Source organism: Danio rerio, chromosome 9 (genome assembly GCF_049306965.1).
Source record: "Danio rerio strain Tuebingen ecotype United States chromosome 9, GRCz12tu, whole genome shotgun sequence".
NCBI lineage: Eukaryota > Metazoa > Chordata > Actinopteri > Cypriniformes > Danionidae > Danio > Danio rerio.
In genome coordinates this window covers 21,889,361-21,909,417 of record NC_133184.1, presented here as the reverse complement: position 1 = coordinate 21,909,417, position 20,057 = coordinate 21,889,361, and the positions used below count along the sequence as shown (strand labels likewise).

General features: G+C 35.4%; 1 protein-coding gene and 1 long non-coding RNA gene across 2 annotated transcripts in view; one reads left to right on the top strand and one right to left on the bottom strand.

Moving 5' to 3' along the window:
- Positions 1 to 20,057, top strand: part of igsf3 (immunoglobulin superfamily, member 3) — a 296,199-nt gene that overhangs the window by 74,444 nt on the left and 201,698 nt on the right. The gene's annotated exons all lie outside the window — the stretch shown is intronic.
- Positions 13,212 to 18,042, bottom strand: LOC141376107 (uncharacterized). Its single transcript, XR_012385302.1, has 2 exons — positions 14,404 to 18,042; positions 13,212 to 13,488 (listed from the first exon to the last, which is right to left on the bottom strand). It is a non-coding gene; the product is annotated as an uncharacterized lncRNA (long non-coding RNA).

The window sequence follows — 20,057 nt, the reverse complement described above, 5'->3', positions numbered from 1 at the left end:
ATGAATAAATGTTAGTAGTTGATACAGTATTAACCCTTATGTGCTCTTGGGGATGTTTTCACCGACTCTGGCGTGATTTTGTGTCTTAACTTTTGGTGAATGGTTTTTGGTGAAAAATCTTATTTTGACACACATTTTGGAAAAATGCTTTTTAATTAATTTATTTTTTTTATAAAACCCAACGATACACCCAATTTACTCAATCAATCAATACCCTTTTGTTTTGTTAGGAATGAAGCCATCCACTAAATTAAACTGCTTAAACATGCATCAGATCAATATTTTTTTTTCATTTTTTTTTGCATAAATCTGTCAGTCTACCTCAGTTCTGATCAAAAGTACTAAATTGTTTAGAAAAATGCAGGATTTTAACTCTTTACTTGCTAAATAAATAAATGATGTTACTAATTTGGTGAAAAAACACACTAAATTATTATTTTCAAAATAAAAAGTAGTTATAGACTGGATTTTTAAACCTTTTATCAGTTTTGGACATGTGAAAGATCAGTGACAACATTGGCTTTGATGCATTGTTGATTTTTGTGGAGCATTTAACTAATTTACTGTTTGTGGTAGCCAGTGCATAAATACAGTCTTTGTTTTTGTTTGCTTCATGTAGTTCTGAGAGCTGATGTGCATATTTTAATTTTCTTAGATGCATCAAGGTAAGTGTGCAAAGGTCTCACTCTCACACATTTTACTGACACAAATACACACACTTTAATTTGTGGTTATACTCCAAATTACTCCTTATAAAATCCAAAAACCGAGCTCTTTTTTTTGCACGGCCTATCTAAAGGGCTAATGGTGCCAACTGATGATAAACAGTACCGTTTACCGACAGGGAAAACCACCAGCAATCAAAAATGTATGCTTACTGTATATGATGTAATGGCTTTTGCTATAACATTTTTTTAGTCAATCCAAAGTCAAATGGAGGTCAAACAGTAAATTAAGGAGAGAAAATGAAAGTCATATGCTGCACAAAAACTAACAATGCATCAAAGGTAATGTTATTACTGATCTTTCACATGTCCAAGACTGCGATAAAAGGTAAAAAAAAGAATCCAGTCCACAACTACTTTTTATATTGAAAAAAAGTAATTTTGTGTGTTTTTTTTTCACCAAATCACTAACATTATTTATTGATTTGGCAATTAATTTTTAAAAACATTTAGTAGTTTTTCGTATGGTCTGAGGTTGATTAACAGATCTAAGCAAAAAAATAAATAAAGAAAGAAAATAATATTTATCTGAAGCATTTTTACAGCAGTTAAATTTAGTGGATGTTTTCATCATAGACATAACAAAACGTAGTAAACTTCAGGAGTGCACAAGGGTTAATACATTTTTGTTATTAATAATAACTTTTCCTTTTCCAAGCTGACATGAACAAATAACAGATATCTCTTTTTTACTACTTGTGACTTTATATTTCATTATCGTGTGTTTTTGTGCTGCTTCACAATGAGGGAAAATGATTTGGATATTGGTTTCAGATAAAATTTTATTACAGACTAAATTTTCTTTAAATCTTGATGTGAATACAGGATTTCCATAAACTCCATATTCCCCACTACCTGCTCCATTTAGGCTTAAAAATTGTATCTCTTCCCGATACTATTTTTGGTTGAATTTGCTCTGTGTTGGCCTAGTATGAAGAAATATGACTACACTTCTACAGTAGTGGTTATAAGATCATATGTTTTATTGACAATAATAATAACATATCATTGCACACAAAATTCCCCAATGCTGGTTGCAATACGTGTCGTCAGCATGCGCAATACCAACATCACTTTCCCAGACTCTCCCACCATTGATCCAGCAGAGTGGGAGAAGATCTGGAGCCCAGCTTTACAACCTACGCACCAGCCCTCGCAACAAACACTGAAAGAAAAAAAAAAAAAAAAACGACAGCCTGCACTTTATAGCACGCATAGCTGGGAGCCCTCAACCTTCAATAATCACATGCTCGCTACCCTGTATTACACAGAGAGTGATATTAAACTCTGAACCAGACTAGCGGCGCCACTGAATGCCAACATGTGCTCGTTTGAGCAGCCGATGAGAGACCTCCTCTCTCTTAATCATGGCAAAACACATGAACAAGCTGGAGTCCTAAAGAGCTGCGATACGAGTCCTTCTTCAAAGCTGTCAGCGAGCGTATGCTGGCGGTTAGGGGAGTCCAGAGGGGCGTTAGTAATTTAGGAGTCGAGCTCCTGCTTTAAGAAGTGTGCTAGTGTGAGTCAGAGGTTGCGGGCTGGTGTTTGGCTCGATACCTCATTAGAGTGTGAAGAGCAGCTCAGTCTGGTCAGAGAAGGCTGGACGAGAGCCGAAAGCTTGAAGCTGAAGTCTTGAGAAGTTCTTCAGTTTAATGAAGTTCAAATGTGTCGACCTGTTGGGGTGTAAAGCTGGAGTGTGTAAATTTCAGAGCTGATAAAAAGCCAATGTTGTCCCTATGGATGCAGAATTGACCAATTTTCACATTTTTTGGCACTCTGGAATGCTAAAAATGAAAGTGATAATTCAGCCAAATATTTAATTATGCTCAATATTTACTCACACTTAACAAGTTCCAAACTTTCTACAGTTGAACACAAAAGAAGACTTTGTGAACACTCTCAGAAAAAAAGGTACAATGAGGGTACAATTTTGTTCCTACAGGGAACAAAATATAAAATTGTACCTTTAAAGGTCCCATATTGGTCCTTAGGGTACAATTTTGTACCCAAATGGGCTATAAAGGTACAAATGTCCAGATTTAGGTTTGAAAGGTACATTTTTGTACCTTTTATAGCACATTTGGATACAAAATTGTACCGTAAAGGACCAATTTGGCACCTTTAAAGGTACAATTATATATTTTGTTTCCCTATAGGAACAAAATTGTACCCTCAGCTCATGATAAGATCAAGACACTATATAACACTAATTTAAATGTATTAATACTAAACATTAATACTAAAATACATAATTTAAAAATATAATAAATAAATAAATTGATTTAATTAAATATTTTAATAATTAAATTTTTTTATCATGTATTTAAATTACATTTTTTTCTCAAAAATGTTAATAATTTAATTTATAATTGAATGTAATTTTAATCATTTAAAAACGTAAATACTGGTCTTTGCTTACTGTTTAAGACCCTATAGTTTATGGGATGTAGAACAGGAACCATGCAGAGTGACAGCATCTTCATACAGGTGGTGATGTTGCTGTCTCTTTAAGAATTTGGCTTGTTGAGACGTTATAGTAGTGTTTGGTACTGAGGCGGTCCGTCGAGTATGCTGGCTGTTTACACAGAACTTCGCACGCTTTTCAAAGAAAAGTCTATTTTGGAGTCCACACTTTTCAGGTAAGAATGTATTAAAGATATTTTTAGTCTCATTTTTAAATGTGAAGCCGTGTTCTGTTGATTTTGTCTGACTCTCGGGTCTCGGCTTTCCCCCGCTTTAAGTGCTCCGGGCTGGCCTGCAGGATGGCGTTTGCTAAGATGTCTGCAGCTTATTAAAGAAGTTAATGCAATGTGATATCGAAGTCACCGAGGGACATAACGTTATAGACGGTGAGTACTATATCCTGTTAGTTTTCTCGGTGTAAAAGTTCCCTTTATCGCCTACGTTACGTATTCGCGCCTTATATCTTACGTTACGTTACTGCTTTATTAATAAGTGTTGCCACAGCGGAATATAATCGCAACCCAATTAGCAAAATACACTCGGGCCAGTTGCGGCGGCAGAAGCGAGCCGACGCTGCCGTATCCGTGCATCGGAGTCGGGCCGTGAGTAACTTAATGTGCGTTGTGGCCCGGAGCTCGCACGACTAAAGTCTTCATATACCTTTATATAAAACCTTTTGCTATTAATACTGGAAATTTGTAATTATCGATAATGTTTTATATTTTGAGGCCATTTTTCTAGCCACGGTTGACCGCTGAAATGTAATTTTAGACGGTTATATAAGTTTCACCGCCATTTTGTGAAGAAAAATCACAATTTTGTCACCGGCAAAGCGACTGGTTATGTAAACGTGGCTAGTTACAAACGTGGCGTGTGTATGCTTGTACATATCTTCGTTTCAGTGTCTAAGTTACATTAATGTTGAGGAGTGTCCACAAACTCTCATGTCCAGAATTGTTGGTGCTTTACTATCGTTTAACGTTATACTTATCTAAATGTAGAATTATTAACATACCACGTTGTATAAATTGACGTTTTAAGTTATACTTTGTTCTTTAATGTAATAATTTGTCTCATCTGTTCTGAAACTGGTAACGTTACCTTGGGCTATTTTACCTATTTTATTAATATCTCAAAATAAATAAATAGTTATTGCTTTATCTTATTGCTTTCCAGAAGTTTTTGAAGTTTCCAATTGTCTTTCAGGACAAGATTGAACAACAGAATGCAGCCTAACAGCATCAGACCAATGAAGGCATGTCATATGAAAGCATGGCTCAGTTACAAGATGTAAGTATGTCTCATTATCCTTTACCATGGTTTTAATGGCTTACATACTATTTTAAATTTGTAGGTTTTTACTTACAAACAACAATAAATGTACACCCACATTTTTAAAATTATTTTCTAGGTTTTCATCGAAAGATGAGAGATCAACTGAAGAATACTATGGACCTGACTCTAAGGTACTCTTTCTAAACTTTCTCCACTTGATTAATATTATTAAATTCTAGCTTTGTATGGATTACTTCATATTTGTTTGTATGCCACATCTTATGTTCCAGGAATTGATTTTACAGCAGCACTTCTCATGTTGCCAGCCTTGTTAAGCGAGACACTTCAACATTTCTTTGTGCTCAGGTGCGTATGTTGTTTTCTGTTCAGTATATGCTGTGATAAATGCATTTTATAATGCTTGATATTCTTTATATTAGGATGACGCAGTGGGTAGTGCTGTCACCTTAAAGCAAGAAGGTCGCTGGTTCGAGCCTCGCCTGGGTCAGTTGGCATTTGTGTGAGGAGTTTGAATATTCTTCCAGTGTTCGTAAAGGTTTTCTCCAAGTGCTCCGGTTTCCCCACAAGTCCAAAGACATGCGCTATAGCTGAATTTGGTAAGCTTATTTGTCTGTAGTGTATAAATGTGTGTGTGAATAAGTGTGTCTGGATGTTTCGTAATACTGGGTTGCAGCTAGAAGGGCATCTGCTGCATAAAACATATGCTGGATAAGTTGGTGGTTCATTCCACTGTGGCAACCCCAGATTAATAAAGGGACTAAGCCGAAAAAAAATTGAATGAATGAAATTTATATTAGTCTTTTAATCTGTGATACTTTTTTTTTTTTAATCAGTGAATATTAATTATTTTACTTTCTATGCATGTTAATTTTCTCTTCATCAGTGATAGAGTGACTGATATTAAAGTAATTATTGCTTTGTCATTTACAGTGAATCATCTTCACCACATCCAACAGTTCAAGTACAGGAGGAGGCCACCGACTGGACAACTGTGTTAACAAGACGAGTCACGACAGTCTTCAGAGTTGATGGGATTGCGATTGGCCGGGCTAATGATGTGGACGAATATACATTTTTGACATATCCATCTTATTAGAAGAACACCTTGATGTTTCTGCAGTGGAATGTTTTGAATGAACGGTGGACGGTGACAAGCCTCGACCTACTCCAGTTACCAGAGGGATCAACCTTGTTTTTTGTTTCTTTACATGCTCTTGGGATAATCACAATCATCAAGTTAATCCAGCACACTGCTATCATTCATGCATAAAGCAAATTTTTAAATAACTTCTGGTCCTTATGACTATCAAAGAACATTTTCCAGATATGAGTGCTTTACATGTCATGTTTACCAAAAGCATAAACACATATTGTGTTGCACCAAATTACAACTCCACTTGAGGAGTAATCTACTGATGTTGAGGAAGAGGCTACTGATGTATTTGGTTTTCTGCACAGTTGAAGCAATTTATAGAGAAAGTTTGCCTTCATTCTGAAATACAGAGAAAATGTTGATAACAAATTATTTATTATGACCGAGTATTCTGACTAAAGACAAATACTTTGGACTTTATAAAGTGCAGTACTTGATGTAGCCTGTGTAATGTGTTTATAAATCTTAAACAGTATTCTTGTGCTCTTTGTATTAAGTGTAGATTATTTAGTTTTTATTTGTTATCTAAATTGTTCTTTTTACTGTTTTACATGTCTGCTTTATACTTGCTGTGTAATTTTATTTCTTAACACATTCAGTTGTGAGTTGTAATGAAATATTTCTACATTAATAAATAAAAATGGACATCTGTGAACCAAAATATTTTATTTATTTATTTGTGCATGCAGTCACCAAAGGATCAAAATGCCTGGGTCAGTACCCTGAAAATACTATATAATATAAAAAGGTACATTTTTATACCTTCAGTGTCTAGGGTACAAAATTGTCCCTTAAAGGGTACAAATGTAGAAGGTACAATTTTGTACCTTTAAATAGAGGTACAAATTTGTACCCTTAAGGGTACCACCCCAGTGACGGGCCATTTGTACCCTAAAAGGTACAATTTTGTACCTTTTTTTCTGAGAGTGAAGAATAAACATTCTTGTTTTCATTTAGAGTATTTAATGATCTCAGGGTTGGGGCAAAGCAGGAATATTGCATAAGAGCTATTCCGGCATTATGGATGTTTTATTTTCAAGCCTCCTGTAGATAGGTGTTGAGAATTAGCAAGTCAAAATAAAATTAGCAAAATAAATTATTAAATAAATAGATAAAATATATAAATTAATAAAATAAATGTGAGATTTGCAATAAAAACTCAAAAACATGAAGTATATGCTAAGATTATATTGAGACATCTGTTTATATTTTTCAAAACAACTCACCACAGAGTTATGAGATACGAAAAATATCCATCTGTTTGCATTTTTTAATATTATAAATAAGCAAAATATATTAGTAAAAATGGATGTGACCAAAAAAGCGAGTTTACAGTAGACAAAATTACTTAGAATTTCTGTTAATTAAACTGCACAAACTAAAAGAAAGTATTAATCAGAAGGATAGAGTTGCCTATCTAAAGAACAAACATGAATGATTTTATAGTATTTTACATTTATGAGGAAAAAGCTCCTTTATGGATGTGACGTCTCTCCATTATGGATGTGACAGATGTGAAATTAGCACTTGTGTGACTTTAGTAAATTAAATATAATTGTTTGAAAACATTGACAGAGTCATTTTTGAGTATTTTTCACAGTACTGTAAAGTACTTGCTTAAACAAAAAAAACATAAAAATGGCTTTGCTATTTTTGTGAAAGCTTCTTTGTTTCATGGTAAGGTTGACATTTGCATGGAACTGCTCATAAATCATTAAAAAAAAAATAAAGCACCATTTCTATCTAATGAGTCCAAGAGAACAAAATTGTCACTTTCTGATACCCTGGCACCTATCATCAAAATGAAAAACGGATTTTATTGCAGTAGGAAAAGCCATTGTGGAACTTTTTTTATGTAATAAATTTGCAAAGATGAAGATGAAATGCAATGAACGTGCTTATGGAGGTGAGAGACCAGCCGTTCTGTAGTTAATGATATTGATCTTTTTTTCTTGGTATGTTTGCCTTTATTATGATAGGACAGTAGATATACAGTTGAAGTCAGAATTATTAGCCCCCTTCAATTTTTCTTCTTCTTTTAAAATATTTTCTGAATGATGTTTAACAGTTCAATGGAATTTTCACAGTAAGTCTGATAATATTTTTGCCTTCTGGAGAAAGTCTTATTTGTTTTATTTCGGCTAGAATAAAAGCAGTTTTATTTTTTTAAACAGCATTTTAAGGTCAAATTATTAACCCCTTTAAGCTATATTTTTTTCTCGATAATCTACAGAACAAACCATCATTATACAATAACTTGCCTAATTACCCTAACCTGCCCAGTTAACATAATTACCCTAGTTAAGCCTTTAAATGTCACTTTAAGCTGTTTAGAAGTGTCTTGAAAAATATCTAGTCAAATATTATTTACATATAAAAATCATTATAAAAATAAAATAAATCATTTATTAGAAATAAGTTATTAAAACTATTATAGCTAGAAATGTGTTGAAAAAACCTTTTTCTCCGTTAAACGGAAATTGGGAAAAAATAAACAGGTGGTCTAACAATTCAGGGGGGCTAATAAATCTGACTTCAACTGTATGTTGATAGGATTTGAAGTTGTTGAGAGACAGAGAGCAGATGGTATTAGGAAAAGTCAGAACTTGGAAAAAGCTGAAAAAGCTAGAAAGCGGGAAGTTGAACTCTAAATGCTAATGGCCCATACACATGGGGCGTTAGCGTCAGTGCTTTACATTCACTTTGAATGGGTGATGTGAAGCGTTGCCGAAATGAATTGTGGGTCCGTCAGCGCCACTTCAGTGGCATTGCTCGCTGCAGAAGCTGGGACTTTCTCAGCTTTTCAAGTGCCAATGGAAGCATCAGCCAATCAGATCACTGTATGCAAATACACCAGCTCAGACAGTAGCCAATTGCTGCCTAATTTCATTGGCTGATGCTGCTATGACAATTGCATCAGCCCCAACTTCAGACACACCCTCTGTCAAGCATTGACTCTAAAGCTCCTTGAGAATCGGGCGTAAGCCATCTGTGCCAAAATACCAAACCATTTTAATGACAGACTTTGGCTGAGGGATTTTAGAATGACCAAAACAACATTTTAGAGTGTGAGTGTAGAGTTTACAGTGTGGTCAGTCCACTAGTTGTCCATTAATGCCCTCTTATCGCACACATTTTTGTTATTACATGATCTGTTAAAACACACAGATGTTTTGTTTTGATGCACATCTTGGAATTTGCTTGGTAAATGTGTTCCTATAGTAGATTATGCATATTGTTTCTTATTGGATAAATTTAATTAAGTATTTTCTATAATATATTCTAAAATGTGCATAAAACATAAAATAAATAAAATAAAGAGGATGGAAACATAGCTTAAACATTTTTGTAGGCACTTGTGGGTGAGTAAATGATGATAGAAGTTCAGTTTTTGTGTGAACTATCCCTGGACAAATATGCTTATTTACCAGAGAGCAGTGTAAATACATTTCGAATATTAAGATGCTGTACCTTCTGGAGATGTATTCTTGATTAGACTCATTTAAAAGATGTTGAGGATTAAGTCATGAACCTGCAGGGAAGGGAATGAGTTTTTATGAGAATTTGGCACAGTGTGTGAGTAATGTTTGATACAGTGAAGTCCATGTTTACCTCAGCGGCATCCTGAAGATTCTCACTGTGCATAATGCTGTCAGGAGGCATACCTGTAATATTGTTAAATCAAGCCCAATTCTAATTTGAATATGAGGATAAAAAGAAGTTGCCTCAAGTACATTTTAATAGCTTCAATGTGCCATGCATGCTTTAAGCTAGAAGACTATGTTTCTTTTTTCTTTTTGGAATGTTTTAATTAATATATACTTTTGCATTGGATTTCCTTCTATATTTTAAGTTTTTCTCATGCTAGGTTTTAGTGGGCTAAAATAATTATTTCTAGCCAAATTTGTGTCTCGTTCAGATGTTCCTGCTGCCACAATTGCTATGCCTTTTCTTGTTTTGAATTGTTTTATCATTTTTAGTAAAGGTTTGTATTATCCCAGTATATTTTTAGTGGCCAATATGTTTAATTTCTGTTACTTTTGTGGTATATTGGTCGGCTTTCTAAATGTAATAATTTTTACAACAGTTTGGTTCATTATTATGAAGTGGGTGAAAAGCAGTATGTGACAAAGTAATAATGTCAAAATCAAAAAATACCTGGACGACAACATGGCAAAAGCAGTCCAGATTATTCCACACAAATTCAAACTTTATAGAAAATGTTTTTTTTTTTTTGTTTAGTTTTAGTTACAAAGTAATTATTTGTTCAAAATAAGTATCTCACATCCGCCAGTAAAACATGTGCCAGAGTTATTGGCGGTTCATTTTACTGTGGCGAGCTCTGATAAAGAAGTGAATTTGCCAAAGGAAAGTTAGAGTGAATGATGTGCATCCCAAAGTGAGCATATCATTTTGAGTGCAATTATTTATTTATTTATTTTTTTTGTATATGCACAAAATGTAAATGATGTAGTGACAAAATTAAACTTTGTAATACATTGAAAGCAGCTAAAACTTATTATTCAGATATTTTTGCTTCTTCAGCAATTTAAATTTGGGTTTTTTTTTTGTGTATGTTTTTGCAGTTTTATTGATGTGACCTGAAATACAGTAAAAACAACATTAAAAAACAGAACAAAAATATTTTTTCAATCAATTTATTCCTTACTTTTTCTATCAAGGTTTCTTATAATTATCAATATGGCAAGTAAGTATATGGCTTAATATTAGTGCTGCACGATATTAAATTAGATTAAAAATCTAACATTGGGATATTTTGTTATTCTGCAATATATATTGCCATATGAATGCAATTTCACCAGATAACTTGAATTTTTGGAAATAATGAATAATTTAGAGTGATTGGAATAATTCTGTAGGGAAGTGCATCAGAATAAAATATAATACTATAAAAATATAATACATCTACAAGCATGTATCATTAAAAAGACAAATAAAATAAAGGATATTTTATTGTTTTGAAAGTCTAACAATATTCAGGTTATTGCATAATGAAAATAAAAATAATTCAATCAAATAGATCACTTTTAATGTTACAAATGGTGCAATTTCTTAATATTTTTATTCTCCTAATGCTTTTAAAATCACTATACAGTCACAGGCCCCCAAAACACATGAAAATGATCAATTATGACATATATACTATATACATATATAATTAACCCCCTTTGATTTTTTTTTACCTTTTTTTGAATATTTCCCAAATGATGTTTAAAAGAGCAAGGTCATTTTCTTTTATTTAGGCAAGAATAAAAGCAGTTTAAAATGTTTTATAAACCATTTTTAGGTGAAAATTATTAGCCCCTTTAAAGCTAATTTTTGACTGTCTTCAGAATAATCCATCGTTATACAATAAGTTGCCTAATTACCCTAACCTGCCTAGTTAACCTAATTAACCTAATTAAGCTGTATGGAAGTGTCTTGAAAACTATCTAGTCAAATATTATTTACTGTCATCATGGCAAAGATAAAATAAATCAGTTATTAGAAATGAGTTATTAAAACTATTATATTTAGAAACATGTTAAAAAAAAACAGAAATTGCGGAAAAAATAAACAGGGGGCTAATAAATCAGGGGGACTAATAATTCTGACTTCAACAGTGTGTTTTATACATATGTATATATGTATTGTTTACCCATTGTAAATCCAAAGAATTATCACATTGCAATAATGATACTGAAACAATACAGTATATTGTGCCACCCTACTTAATATATACATAGGGCGGCACAATATATTGTTTCAGCATCATTATCATGTGATCATTCGCAATGAGGTGCAATGTTGAGTTCATAATTTATTATATAATATTTTTTATAATTGATCATATTCATGTGTCTTTGAGGCCTGTGACCTTATACCTGTGTAAACCATGCTTTTTCAGCATTGCTTGACAAATTTGAAAAGTTCTAAAGATGTATTGTAAGTTGTTACAATATATGTTCTAAAGATGTATTGTACACATGCTGTGTATTTCTAAGTATGAAATGATATCACAGAGTCAGCTATATTCCTCTTCATGAAGAGGTACACGATGCTGGAAGGGGTGAAGAGTTCGCTTGGAATCCTGTAGAGAGGGTAATGTAGCGTAATGGAAGCGTGTTTTAAATGCACTTCTGCTGAGATCAGCGGGAGAGCTAAGAGCTGGAGATAGGCTGTTCCTCTCCTCACTTTTAGAGAATCAGCATAGAAGAAAGCAATCTGTGTCTCCTTTATATTTGATCTTTCTTTAAAGCTCTTTTTAGCCAACTAAAATGTCCTCTCCCATAATTCTGCGACTCCGGTACATTCACCTCTATGAGGGAAATTGATTTGAGCGCTTGCGAAGTGCTAAATTGTTGTGCCTGCCATAGTTAGGAAGACGTTTGGTCTTTTCTTGTGTAAGGAACGGGGTGAGGAGTGTCAGAGCGAGAACATTTTTTCTCAATTTCTTTATTTTTTCACCGCGTGTGTGCCACTTCTGCTTTGCACTGATATTTCTGTTCCTGTGCCGTGAGTTTAGTTTATATGGCCAGACTGAAGTCGAGGAACTAGAGCTGCACTTCCTGTCTTAGGGAAGACAGTCTTTATATTAGCAGACCCCTGCACAGCTCTCTGGAAGTCAGGACAAGGCCCTTAAACCAGCCAGACAAGAGATGTTTGAGAATAACAAAAAAGGAGCAGACGTTGTGAAGATCAGAGGAGGAATGAGGGCAAGCAAGAGTCTTTCTAGATGACAACAGAGGAGAACTGAAGTGGAAGGCTGTTGAAGGGAGATGAGAAAAAAGCAGGCTGGGAGTGAGTGGAGGAGTGTTGGAGGTTATTTTCCCACCGTTATCAGCTTGTTATCAGTCCGTCAGAGGTGCTGGTCAGTGTCTGACATACAGCATCTACAGTACATGCTTCTGCTTTGTCGCCTGCAGATATCTTGGTTCTTATTAAACCGTTCGCTTTGGTTCATGTTGATGTTTGTGTTTGTAAAACATGTATGCTGTTATTTTCAGCCTGATCTCAAGGAAATGTTACTATTTTACGTTTTGTCAGTTTAGTGGCTGATTCCTAGGAGTTTGTATGAGATTAGTCGTACGAAAAAGTTGGATTTTAAAAGGAGGCTTGACATGAGATTGTACGAATAAGATTGTACGAATTAATACAAATTTGCCACTAAATCAAAATGTTACAAATCGCTGTGAGATTGTGTAGGTTATTTTAGGTTTTAGCACATCAGGATTTTGAAGATAAATGTCTTTATGATCTTATTTTGATAAGTTAGTGCATCCTTGTTGAATTAATTCCTTCATTTTCTTTTCGGCTTAGTCCCTTTTTTAATTTGGGGTCGCCACTACGGAATGAACCGCCAACTTAACCAGCATATGTTTTTTTGTAGCGGATGCCCTAACCAGCTGTAACTCATCACTGGGATACGTCCATACACACTCATTCGCACTCATACATCGCATGTTTTTGGACTTGTGGGGGAAACCGAAGCACCTGGAGGAATCCCATGCGAACACGGGGAGAACATGCAAACTTTACACATAAATGCCAAATCACCCAGTCGAGGCTCGAACCAGCGATCTTCTTGGTGTGAGGCAATCATGCTACCCACTGCACCACTGCGCCACCTCCTTATTGAATAATAATGTTGATTAATCATGAAATAACCTTGAAAATGAATTTGCACCAGGCAAACATTAGGTGTGTCCAAAATAAAAGTTTGTTTTGACACAAGATATGTGTGTATAATATATGGCATGTGGTTTGCCATGATATGTGGATGAATCAATGATTCATATTTATAAATATTTAACAATAATGCATTATTGCATTAGCCATTCGTTTATGGTGCTTTACATCCAGTGGCATAGCGCAAAATGCGGAGGCCCCCCTGCAGGGATCACTGACGGGGCCCCCTAGTGTAGTGGGGGGATATGTCATACGCCAATTTGCATATAATCTGACGTCAACACGTTATACCATTTGTTTTTTTAACAGCCTATGGTTAATAAAGGGGTATTTATAATCGCACTACACTTTATATAAGCATGTTTATTTAACTAAATTTATTGCTGTTTGAATTCAGTATATCATTATAGATGTGTAACGTTAGTGAATGTGCAGTAATCTCTCATGGAATAAACTCAGACAAGTTCAGAAACTAAAGTCACTAAAATATCTGTGATTGTGAACAAGAAAAGAATAAACGGTCCAAATAAATTGTTAAAATAAAGGAGAAGTAGATCGGTTTGACTGTACAAGGGAAATACCTTCACACTGCCTGTGCTAAATCATTTGTCGTTGGTACGCAGAGGGGTGATCTGTTCTCGGGCTGCAGGTGGGAGAGGCTGCTGTACGAGGACTGACTGGGCCGCCTGTCAGTGCTGTGAGGCGGGGGAGGGGCCGGCGGCATCACACGCAGCTCGTTGAGAAGAGTAGGGACGGTACAGTATGGACAAATGACAGTCTACAAAAAAATCTCCAATACCACACAAAAAAGTTGCAAGATTTGTCGCTAGGGGGGGTCTGAAAAGTCGTTAAGTTGGCAACATTGGCGGCAAGCAATCAGAATGAAGTAGTCCACCGCTTGAGAGGTGTTCAGAGAACACAGACCTGTGAACTGGTTCCGACCACAGGTTTTCCCAAGAGTTTGATTATTGCGGTTGCTGGATTTTTAATTATTGAAAATCGCGACGACGCGGGGTCCCCCTAATCATGCGGGGCCCCCCCGCGGTGCGTGCCCTGTGGGCCCGTCCGCTATGCCACTGTTTACATCTTATCAAGCACACTGCAATGTACAGTACAGTACATTAACTCTGAATGACAGGCAGACAGGCTTTCTAATTGTATTCCTCCTCCTTTTTTTATACTGTGACAAAAAAGGTGTGATTTCACATGACACTTATTAAAGTGATATCTGTCAGGTAGGAGGGCCATCCCCCTTTCTAAAAAATATCCCAGACATCAGTTGTTTTGATCTGAAATTCTATTGTGCTAAAAAATGGACGTGTGTGCATAGGTGTGAGTGGTTCTTCACACTTTTCAATCACGTCGCTGCCGGTTTTCACATGCTTTCATTTGGCACCTCCGATTTACACTGTTTTGCACTGTAGGAAAGATTTCTTTCTTTCAATTTCCCTGACAGGCCTGTCGGCCATCGGAGGGAGCTCCTGGAGTAAAGACATAATGGCATAAAATGTACTGAGATTCCTCCTCCGGCACAGCCAGATTGGCTTTAGCAGTAATTGAAAGATATTAGAGCCGTAATTCGCTCTGAACAATCTCCACCGTTACCAGCCAGGAGCTGCCAGAAGGCTATCAGTAGATTGAGGTGGACTGAGCGGTAAGTGGCTGAGAGACCTATTAGGAAAAAATGCATAAGGAGAGAAGAAAGTTTAACAGCTCGAGGGAGGAAAAGTGAGAGTATTGTAAGCCTCCCACGACCGTTGTGTTTGCTTGATCAATCTGGAGCAGTTCGCTGAATAATGGTCGAACCAGCCGCCATGTGATGGAATTAATATGACTTGGAACAAATGCATGCTTGAGAACACGAACAATAACAAGCTCTCTGCTAATGAGAGTGTCTTATTAGGCCGATTTTATGAGGATGTCAACCAGGTTCATCTTTACATTGGGGAAAATGGGCTGAAGCGTCACACTGCTTCTTCGCTTTAGATTTGACTTGCTTAAAACCACTAAACCCCAGGGCTTCTCTTCTCAGCAGTGGCTAATGAATGCAACAAATCTGCAATAAAGAAATGCAAAAGAATATGGGTTCAGTTTACCGTACATTGCATTCAGGCGTCCTATTGACAACCTTCCCACAGAGTTTACTTCCAAGCCTAATCAAACACAACTCAACTGACTAATCAAGGGTTTGAATTTAACTCTGCATGATCGTAGATCTCCGTGTGAAAGATTGAACGCCCCTGGATGAAGATATTTGTGTTTCGTTCCTGTTCGCGTATGTAAGCCAGGCATTCAAGGTGCCCTTCTCTTCTCACTGTGAACTTATTTGCATACAGCCCATCAGTACGTCTTTTCCCTGTCTGCTCATCAGTGCGCATGCTTTTATGATGCTCACCAAGGCTTATAATTATTCCCAGACGCTTCACCTTCCTGACTGCTCTGCTCTTTCAGGTCAGCGCAGAGTTATGAAGCAATAAACGAAGCTGAAGAACAGATGAATAAGATACCTATAAATCAGATAAATCATTTCGGGCATTTCTGACTTCCAGTGTCTGAAGCAGCCCATTAAAACCTGTCGTGCCACAATCATGTCCCTTGAATGAGTGTAACATCTTCCATCGGGGTGACCTTGACGCTTTGCTCGCCAGGTTATTTGCGACATTGAAAAATGTTAATGCTGCTATAAATTCACTTGCTTTTGTTGCAAGCGTTCCCCAGCTTATTGTCTTGTACACAACCGCTCGCTCACCTTTGCTTTGTGTGTGTGGGAGTGTATGCATATGCAGAGCCATGCAAATACACACTTTCATAAGCCATAAAAAGGAGGCTGTCGAGGTGCACTGGTGCGTGGAAAACGGCACTGTAGCCCTGAATCAATAATCAACTTTCCCTTGAGTCGGTAAAAGATATTACCATTTCACCCAGCTCATTAAAATGTTAATCACTTTTCTCATTATTTGGAATTGAAAAAATTTGATTTACTTAAAAACGTCTGACATAATTAGTTTAAATTTGAGTTAAAGGGCCACAGTGGCTTCTGTGTCCCTTTTCAGTTTGTGAACAACTCAAGCACGAGTTGTACTGTAAATGACTTTATTACTGTACATATTCATTTATTCATTTTCTTTTCGGCTTAGTCCTTTTATTAATCCGGGGTCGCCACAGTGAAATGAACCGCCAAATTATTCAACCTATGTTTTATGCAGCGGATGCCCTTCCAGATGCAACCAATCACTGGGAAACACCCATACACTCTTATTCATATACATACACTACGGACAATTTCAGCTTACCCAATTCACCTATAGAGCATGTTTTTGGACTTGTGGTGGAAACCGGAGCACCCAGAGGAAACCCACGTGAACACGAAGAACAAAAGAAATAGTTTTATTTCTGTTAGATCAACAAGCTTTCTATTATTTAGAGTAGATATGTGAACAATTTCCAAACTTTACATTTACACATCAGCAGAATACAGTTTTCAGAATTGTATTTGTGATATAAATATAGTTGCATGCTCACACATTTGATTATTTGCTATATTGTCAAGGTCAAAAACCAAACTCATACCTGTGCATTTTAGGGCTCTTAATTGTATTGTAATCATACTGAACAAGTGGTTGTATGTACTGTCACACAATATGAGGAAGCTTTAGTCTGTTTCCAGTAGTCTCAGCCTCTGTTTTTAAGGAAACAGATAATTGTTGAATATCTGAGGCAAAACAATATGCGAGTGTTAAAGTTGTCATTTGATTGAACCCTTCAGGATTTCTTGGAGATGCATTTAATTTTCTATTATGCAAAAAATCTTATAGGGCGGTATAAGATTCTGGCAGTAAGATAACCTTGGATATAAATATATCTGTCACCCCATATTGTGATTACTGCTCAAAAATATATATATATATATAGTTTAAATGTCTGGGTAAAAAACTAAAGCTTTTTAATTATTGACTTCTGCCGTTTTAAAAACACAGATTTCTTTACAATTTAAAACAGCATTTTTGGATATCTATTCTCCTGGAAATACTGTTGTCATAAAAAAAAACATAAGAAAAATATTGCATGGACCATAGGATTTTATAGCAGAAATTTTTGCCGGTTTTAAAACCTTGACTTTTCCAAACCATGGTATACCTTGACATCAGTCACATGCCTATTGGTGTAACATTTATATGGCCCTAAAGATGATATAGAGTAAAATTAATTGCAATTGGGTTGCATAATACTGCGATTTTCTGTGAAATATTCTGTAATATGAAAAACTATTTCACCAGATGGCTTGAGTAGCTCCGTTTGAAAGAATTTGTTAATTTGAAATGATTGGAGGTGACTTTGTAGAGAAGTGCATCTGCATAAATAAATTACAAGCATAGATAAATATAATTGAACAATGATGCAAATGTAAAATAAACCATGCTTAAAGGCACAGTTCACTCAAAAATGAAAATGACCTCATTATTTACTCTCCTTCATGTGGGTTTTTATGAAACTTTTATGAGTTTCTTGGTTTTTGAGAAGCTTTTTGCTGGGACGCAGCACTATGGGAAAACCAGCATTTTTTTCAAAATATCAAACAAAACTAATTCCACCAAGATGCACATTCATATATACCATATTTGATCATAAACTGCTCTGTAAATAATACAGTTTGAGTCCCCCACCAATGTGTGATTCATGTCTAATGGATATAAAAAAAACATAAAATAAAGAAAATGTATTGCAATTTAGAATGACTGCAGATTAACCTCAACAATCTCCATGTTCTGCCTTGTTGAGTTATAACCCAAATGTCAGTATAATTTGGTATAACTGATTCCCACTTTTAGCAGTCAGCCTGTACCTCATTTAACTGTATAACCGGGACAACACACTCTTAAACCTCCTTTTATCTGCAGCCCAGGCAGCCAGTTCTTCAAAGCCCTGAAGATAAGTGCATCATTTACTCAGTGCAGATGCGTTCTCTCTGCTTGCATCACACTGAGCATTTATGCATACTTACTAAAAATCTCCAGCCTGTCTCATGTTTTTTCTCGAGGTAGAGAGCTGGGTGAGTTTGCATTTAAAATCCAAATCGACTGTGCCCTGCTGTATTCATATCCTTAAAACCTGTCTGGAGATTTTCATCTTCTTTCAGTTGTTCATTTGATCTGATCCCCATTTTAACCCACTCAATTCAAGACCAGCACAATTTATATTCAGCTGGAAAGAATCTAATTAAAATGTGAGGGGGAATTAAATGAAATAATTAACTGAACGTCTACCCATAAAGATTATTCAGCCACTCGAGCTTAAGTATTTAAATTTTTCTTTATACTTTCATGCATTGCAGGTCGTGTTGCGGTGCCAGCACAGGGTAAAGTTGACAATCTGTTGTCTTTAAAATCCAGCTCATTAAAGCAACTTCACGCTCATGATTTATCCTTAACTCCTGTCAGCACTGCTTTCCAATTTCTGCTTGAATTTCAGTGACCAGACAGCAGACAGTTCATGTCCTGCTTTTTACAGGACTTTAAAAAACGCATAGGTATCTACATCATAATAGTACAAAACGTTAGTTCATATTATATATGTGATCTTGTGTTGCACAGGTATATTTTGGCATCAGCCTAAACTACATTTTATGGGTAGGGGTCAAAATGATTGATTTTTTTTTATTTAACTTTATTTAACTAAAGGCGATATTTAGATCTTTTGAATAATTGGATTACAGATTTTCAAACAGTAGTACCTCAGATAAATATAGTTCTGTCCTATCAAAGTATACATCAATAGAAAACTTATTTATTCAGATTTATTCAGTTCTCGGACTATAAATCTTATGAGTTATGACTTATTTCCTTGTCCTGGGAATATAAAGTTTGAAAGTAGGAAAACTGTAGATCAGTCTTTCTCAACCATGTCCCTAAAGGACCACCAACTCTGCATGTTTTGGGTGTCTCCTTTTAACTAATTTCACTATTAATCATGCTTTAATTTGTCATAGTTAATTTATTGTTAAAAGATTCTAAACACCCTGTTTCTGCACTGAACAAAACTGCTGCAACTTAAAGTTATGACAACTGTGCACTAGTTTAAAGTTTCGAGCTTGTACACTGAGGCTAATATGCATGCACACTGGATTACTTATGGCAGAGGCTATTAAAGGGTTGTTCACATACTGTGTCTTTTGTGCACCCAAGTTCGTTATTTCCAATTTAGGCATGCGGCTTGCGAACATATTGGGAGCGACACACATGGTGCAACATACTCATTCTGTCCAGGCTCACCTAGTTGAAAGAATGTTGCAAGTGCACCACGAGTCTTGTGACAAGAACAAACTGATCAGCTTTATACTTTGCATGGAATATACACATTTCTACTCTAAAGAGAGAAAAAAAAAACTAATTTTACATTGTAGTTGATCGAAAGTGTCTTTCAGACATTTGTTCCTTTTTAAGGGGAAATACTTAACTTAAATTTACATTAGACAAATCATGTTTTAAATACTTAATAATTGTATTTATTAAATTATTGTTCTGACATTTGTTTTTAGTGTAAAATTATTACGTATGTTTCAATGTCAAAAACATTTTTCATTTATTTTTAAGTTCAAAGAGAAGTGGACTTTGTTTGTTTGTTTGTTTTTAATTATTATTTTGTACTGTATTATTTTGTTACTGAGCAGCAATAAATAACACTTTAAAATATGAGGAGTTTTCATGTGAGTTTCTAAACTAGTAGTATTTTGA